The following is a 7,594-nucleotide window of genomic DNA, read 5'->3' on the forward strand; positions in this document are numbered from 1 at the left end:
CGGGGCGAAACGTCATGGTAGCCAGTACGCGTTTTCCACACCTCAACATCCACAAAGGAACTTGGACTTCTCCAGATCAATTTACCGTCAACCAGATTGACCATATTGCGATCGACGCCAGACACGCTTCCAGCATCACGGATGTAAGAACTTTCCGAGGAGCTAACATCTACTCGGATCACTACCTCGTTGTAGCCAAGGTAGCACTTCGGATTTCCAGACCCAAGGCAAAACAGGGAAGTGCTGGGAGAAGGTAGAGATCGCCAAATCCTCTTCCAACCGAGTTCCAAGTAACCTCTCTCGAAGTTCTCTGCCACCAACACAATGGATCGAAAACCTGTGGCAACAGTGCCAAGATGCAATCAGAGAAGCCGCCTCTGATGTGCTGGGTTTCAAGCAGCCACCAACATGGAACCCCTGGTTTGATGAGAAATGTCGGCAGGCAAATGCAGCCAAACAACAGGCTGCATTAAAGGACGAGAGCTGCTCGTGAGCTCTATGAGCAGAAGAGGCGAGAGGAACGCCGACTTCTCAGAAGGAAAAAGAGAGGGCATGAGAAGCGTGCTGTCGAAGATGTTGAGAGGTATAAAAGCAGGAATGAGGTTCGAAAGTTTTATGAACAGGTGAAACGAAACAGCCAGAAGAGTAAAAGTCCAACGACTAAGATGGCTGGGTCACAAAGAGCGCATGGAAACCAATGCTCCGGCCCGGAAAGTCTTCGAATCAGCACCCACAGGACAGCGCAGTAGAGGAAGACCGCGGATCAGGTTGCGTGCACAAGTGGAAGGTGACCTCACCCAACTTGGAGGTCGAAACTGGAGTCATCTAGCTAAGGACCGAGCTAAATGGAGAAGTTTGTTGAGTGAGGCCCTAGTTCACACAGGACTGTAGCGCCACCTTAAGTAAGTATATAGTACAGTGAGAAATTGCCAACAAAACGCACGCAGTAGCCAGATTTTTGTATTTAAAAATTGGTACAAGTGAAAGAAGATCTGTCAGATTAATAATTTAAAAAAAAAACACTCAAATGGAAGAAAGTTTTTTGAGAATCAAATCATTTTCTGATATCCTTATTTTCTCAGACAGTCAAGTCGCTATCAAAACACTGAATCTGTCTGTACAAACTCTGTAACAGTCTATAACTATCGACCATCTCTAATAATTGAGATGGCACAATAGTTTAATATTCAGCTTTGATGGGTGCCGGGCTGTAGTAAACGATTGCTAATGCTATGAAAAGGCAAATACCAGGTAAAATAACAACACCACGTGTCAGGTCAAAAAAAAAATCTGGCCTACACCAGATTTAAGGCAATCATGGTGCTTGCTATCTCTAAGAAGCTCGAATATAAACTCGATAATCGTTGTCAAATGACTTTTGCAGAAGCTGTAGTAATGAGAAACCCGTTTTGTATCTCGTCTGTATAGCTGTAGCTCCAAAACGCAAGAATTACCTAGGAGAATCCTTCTATAACGAGATAAACGATCTTAATCATATTAACATAATCAGTCTCTCACGTTTCGTAAGGGACTCAAACTGGTTTCATTGAGCTTAGAAGAAAGCCTCAAGATTCATGTAACATCACAATGGACCATTAAACTGGCTTTAGTGTATCCTACTCCATAACGGACAGCCACTTCAACTTAACCTAACCTAACATTCTTTTCTTATGTCAAAAAATTCAAGTTTTAGAACTCTTAACTCTCTACCGAACAATTTGGCCGAAAATACTAATTTCTTTTAAATTTTGCGACGTAGATAAAAAACCCAAAATCTAGACCGCATAAGCTTAACTTAAGCTTAACTTACAAAACAAGGATAAGATTCGTTAGCCTTGTTTTATTTTTTCGACAATTTCCGCTCAAAATTGTTTTAATCTTACCTATTTATCCTTCGAAAATGATGTCCTAATGGCATGACAAATATGTTTTCTTCTTATTTTCATCCCCTGGTTAATTTCTTTAACTTCTCTCTTGAAAGTATGTATGACTTTTGGAGTTTAGGTTAAGTATTTATTTTGATATCAAGGATTAGGTACGTACGTGCTAAGTTTCATTATTTATTTCATTTCATAACAAATCTCAACTTCAAGTCAACACTCAACCAAAACCAAAACCAACAAACATGCAACTAATGTTTGTTCAACTTAATTTCGGCAACTTAAAACCACCAACAACAACGAAAACCCTCATCAAGAAGGAAATTTATGTCAAACACCGCGCATATAACTCCCTCATTTTAATAAACAATTAATGACCCACATTAAATTAAGTCACTTTGTACATATCCTCAGATTTATTTACTATGTTCTTAAGGCAAATATTTTAAGGGAAAAAAATCTTTTAATAGTATGTAAATATTTAGCGGTTATTATCACAAGTAGTGCTAATGTACCTTTACCTACCCTGCCTGCAGGCATATTTAACGCGGTTTTTTCGTCTAATGAACTTTTCCAATATTGACCCGACCCTAGGTAATTTTTATTTAAGGACGAATGAATAGGAAAAAAGGAAATAAGGAAAATTAAAGAAACTATAAGTAGAAAATAAAAACAATAACAATAATCGAGTGACCTCAATTATCGTGCTTCGAAAAATGCCTCCACAGAAAAAGAAACAAGAAAAATAAGAAACAAATAGATTATAATCCTTGCTGAAGGAAAAACAGGTGCCAACTCAACAAGTCTTATTTTATTTGCCATGTAAAAAAGGATCCCTGGAAGCATCTGCTTTTCAACGGGTGATTTATTGATTCAAGGATCTATGATACAACAACACGGTTGCACTGTCTACCGTGTTCATCCTCGAAGTCGTCGTCTTCGTTGGCGGCGACCGAACGGTGTAACTTGTCTTGATGTAATTCCGACAGTCCCCAAGATACAAATCACTCCACCATGTAACTGAGTAAACTGTCACAAGAATGAGGATTTTTTACACTCTAGCTTAGCTACACTAAAGGCTCTTGACGTGTCTACAAAATTTTTAGCAGGAGGGATGCGTGTTCAATACAATTTATATATACAACAAAGTTCTGTTATGGCCACTTTGGATAAGTTCTGTAACTACGGTGACCATTCAAGAGGGTGGAGGTAAAACCAGAATGAAAAAACAAACCTTTGCATATTAGGATACGAAAATGGGGCTCCAGCAATATACCAACGGTCAATTCTTCAATGAATGTCAACTCAAAAGCAGTTCAGAAAAAGGGTTGCCAAGAAGAATCGTTTTTGAAAAAGGCTATTAATTTAGAATGTTCCTCAATACTGATTTCGTTTGATAAATTTTATAGTTGAGCAGCTTACTTGTTTGCTGCAAGACTACTTTCCACAAATCAACGAACAATATCTCATCAAGGTGTTAATGTAACTTTGATAGAGTGGATATCTCTTTGTAAAACATGTTTTCCAGTTTGAAAAAGTTGTCAGTCAAAAATATGTAAATATTTTAAGTGCGTTTCGATTCAGCATTTATACTTTTGTTTAATTTGTTATCTACTTTATATACAAAAATGAGTTGCTGTTCGTAAGTCTCGCTGAAACTCGAAAACGGGTGGATCGATTTGGCTAATTTTGGTCTTGAATTATTTGTCGAAATCCAGCGAAGGTTTGAAAATTAAATAAATATGAAAAAGCTCGTATAAGGCATTGAATCGTGTGTTGCAAAGAGAGCATAAGTTAGGTACAATATTAAAGTATTGACCGAAAAACTAATGAACAAATGTTCCAAAACTAAATCAACATCAAAGAATGGCCCACGAAACTTTGATATAAGCTATGAACAGTGGATTTAGTGGAATTTATTTCACGTAAAAGTTCTTAATTTTGTTTGGCGCAAACATTTTAAAGAACCTATTGTTAAGAGTTTAACAATTTATTAATTAGCGATTTGCTAAAACTTTGCTAACTAGTTATTTCCTGATTACCTTTTATTGAAAAACGATGATCCAAAAAGTTTGCACCATTGCTTTTAGCGATTGTAAGATCGGGGAATGGTGTTGTTTTAGCGTTGGGTTCATCTTTAATAGCTGCGAAGGTCACATATTGCCCTAAAATTACAATTAAACATACTGATTTTCAACTTCGCCAAAAATAGCGTAGTGGTGGTGATCATGAAATTGATTGCTTGAGATGAATGCACAATGACCCATATGAGGTGGTTACTGGAGATATTACACAGAACGTTGAAAGATCTACGTGACAACCAAAATACTTTTGGTCGAGTTATGATTCTGTTGTCAGGTAATTTTTGTCACATTCTTCCAGTTATTCCCCGATCAACTGTTGCTAATGCCCAAAATTATCATATTTGTGACGTTACGTTAAAAGACTCTAAATGACAACTAATTTGGTATCGAGTTGTTTTGGATGGGTTCAAGTCTGAAACCTATACAATAAATGCTGGTATGCCATAAGGCTCAGACCCTTTTCCTAATTTTTATAAATGATCTTCTGTCTTCAACTTCAAATCCAATAAATTGTTTCGCTGACGATAGCACTCTTAGGTTTTCATATTTGTTTCCAGACGATCAACCTTCCTGTTTGGATGTTAAACTTACTTACTTAAGGTGGTCCTATAGTCCGGGGCGTCTCCAACCAGCTCGATCCCCAGCTAGCTGTCTCCAGTTTCGCACACCAAGTTGGTTGAGGTCTTCACCCACCTTCGGGATTGGATTCAAAGACCTTCCGGGCTGAAGCGTTGATGTCGTTGGACTTTAATTCTGTTGGATAGTGTCACTGCACAGCCTGTACAGTTCATCGTTATATCTTCTCCTCCATTCTCCATCTAGGCATAGGGGAACAAAAATCACCCAAAGAATTTTTCTCTCGAAGCATCCTAAAGGCCCAACTATAATAGACTTAACCGAGATTAACCCATCTTAAGGGAACGAACCATTCGCAGCCTTGTACGTCACTAACCATAATAGACGTTCTACTCAGTTTCGTTCAGTTCAAACAAATGTCAAAATGCTTAAGTTACTTGAATCCATTATGGCTACTTTCTGTTTTGACGATAACTTCTGATAACTTTTCGTTCGGTTTTGACATTAGCTTACTTTCGGTTAAGTCTTTTATAGTTGGGCCATAAGACGTTCTCATCTTTCTTTGACAGCGTCCAGGCCTCAGCGCCATAAATTAGAACCGGGATGATGAGTGTCTTATAGATGGTGATTTAAGATGCTCGAGATTTCAGCGCTGGTGTCGTTGTCTGAGTTTACAGCGGTGCCAAGGTAGACAAAGTCCTCAGGTAGAAATGGCGACCTCAAGGCAACCTAGCCTGAGATCCAATTAGCGCTGTAGTGCGCCGTTTTGATAGGAAAAAGTCCTCAACTACCTCAAAGTTATAGCTGTCCGTGGTGAAGTTTTGTCCAAGAATTCGTTGTTCAATGTCCTTTTTTGATGACAGCGTATTCTTGGTCTTGCCCTCAATGACCACTAAACCCATCTTCTTCGCTTCCGTCGCAATGCTCAAAAACGCTCCACTGACATCACGCTTTGATCTTCCAATTATGTCAATATCATCTGCGTATCCGAGTAATTGGATGGATCTTTGGAAGATTGTGCCTCTAGTGTTGACGGTTGAGTTTTGCACAATTCTTTCCAGAACGCTGTTGAAGAAGTCGCATGACAGTGCATCGCCTTGTCTAAAACCTTTTTTGACATCAAATGCATCGGTAAGATCTTTTCCGACCTTGATAGAGCAGCGTGAATTCTCCATCGTCATTCTGCACAAACTGATAAGTTTGACAGGGATGCCAAAACTAGACATTGCTCGGTAGAGCTTTTCCCTATAGATGCTGTCATACGCGGCTTTAAAATCGATAAAGAGATGGTGGGTATCGATTTGAAGCTCCTGGGTTTTTTCCAAGATCTGCCGTAGTGTGAATATTTGGTCGATGGTAGACTTTCCTGGCCTGATGCCACACTGATAAGAACCTATCAGGTTGTTGACGAAGGGCTTCAGACGTTCACTTAATACGGCAAAGAGGATTTTATATGTAATGTTAAAGGGACCTCTGTAGTTGGCGCAGTTTAGACGGTCTCCTTTCTTATGTATCGGGCACACTATACTGAGATTCCACTCAACGGGCATGCTTTCTTCCGACCATATTTTGCAGATGAGTTGGTGCATGCTCCGTACCAAGTCATCGCCTGCTGCTTTGAATAGTTCGGCAGCGATGCCGTCAGCTCCAGCAGCTTTGTTGGACTTCAGTCTAGATATATCTTTCTTCAATTCGTTGGGGTTGGGTAGGCGGAATTGTTGATCTGCGTCGTATAGGTTGAGTGGTTCTATCTCCCTTATATCGGAATTCGGTTCGTTATCGCCGTTATATAATTTTGAGAAGTGACCTTTAACACTCTCAACATAGTCGGTTTTACTACGATGTTTCGCTGATCGTCCTTACAGGCTTCGGTTCGTGGCTTATATCCTTGGGAGTTTTTTTTTTACCTTTTGGTAAAATTAACGAAAATCATTCCTGTTATAATATCCCTCTATTTCCTCGATCGCGCGCTTCTTATGCTCTCCTTTTTTCTATCTAAGAAGCCGGTGTTCCTCAATCCTCTTCTGCTTGTAGAACTCACGAGCACCTCTCGTCCTTCCGTGCAGCGCCGTTTAGCTGGTGGTGGCTGCGTGAAACCTAGCACTTCAGAGGCGGCATCTCCAATGGCTGCAAGGCAAGGTTGCCACTGGTTTTCAATGCATAATGCAAGCATCTTAAGATGTTATTAGAGACTCGGTCGGAAAAGGATTTGGCGGTCTTTTGCGATTTAAGCCATCTAACGTCGAATATCCTCATAGTACTTCTTTCTTTTGGCTTGGATGGGGATACGTCCCTAGCTTTACCTTGGTTAAGCTTATTAAATTCCGACCTACGCAGCGTTATACCCTCTTGCCAATATCCATGAGCTGCACTTGTATCAACGAAACTGAAAATCTCGATTTCTTCGGAACTTAACAACCACCTCTTGTGGAACTATCACATCCGCGATGTCGCAAGACGTCTAGGTTTTTCAGACCATGCAAGACATTTGTTTTTCTCGACTGTTCTGGCTAAAATATTTTCGGTGAAAAATAAAGATGTCGAGTTTTCATTATGACCATTCAGAACTTTTCCGCGACAGTTGGTTTCCATTAAATCAGTCGATTGTTTTGAACCATCTCACGGGGAAAAATGGAGTTCGGCTAAATTATCTTTTTATTTTTAATTTGTATTCTATCCAAATCTTAAAGCTAGACAAAATTCTTAAAAAACTAGCGTAGATTTCAAATACTTAAAAAATATCTTACTGGCCCTATGCAGGTGCTCTAAGTTAATCCATTATCTTATACCTATACTAAGATAACTACAGCAAGATATTTTCTTAGTGTTTTTTTGTGTGTTTGTTTTTTTTTTTATAATTTGTTTTGGTGCCACCCTGACTATCCCTAACCTAATCCTTAAACCTATGTAAGCCGGCCAAGACCAAACGCCCTAGACAACTTTAAATGACATTCTCAATTTAAAGCCACCAAAACTGGTTCTCCTGCCTCACCCTATTTCTTCGGTCCCTATCGGAAACAGTCCTACTGAACCGAAGGTGCTCGGCTCCGTCCA

This window comes from Eupeodes corollae, chromosome 1 (genome assembly GCF_945859685.1).
Source record: "Eupeodes corollae chromosome 1, idEupCoro1.1, whole genome shotgun sequence".
Taxonomy (NCBI): Eukaryota; Metazoa; Arthropoda; class Insecta; order Diptera; family Syrphidae; genus Eupeodes; species Eupeodes corollae.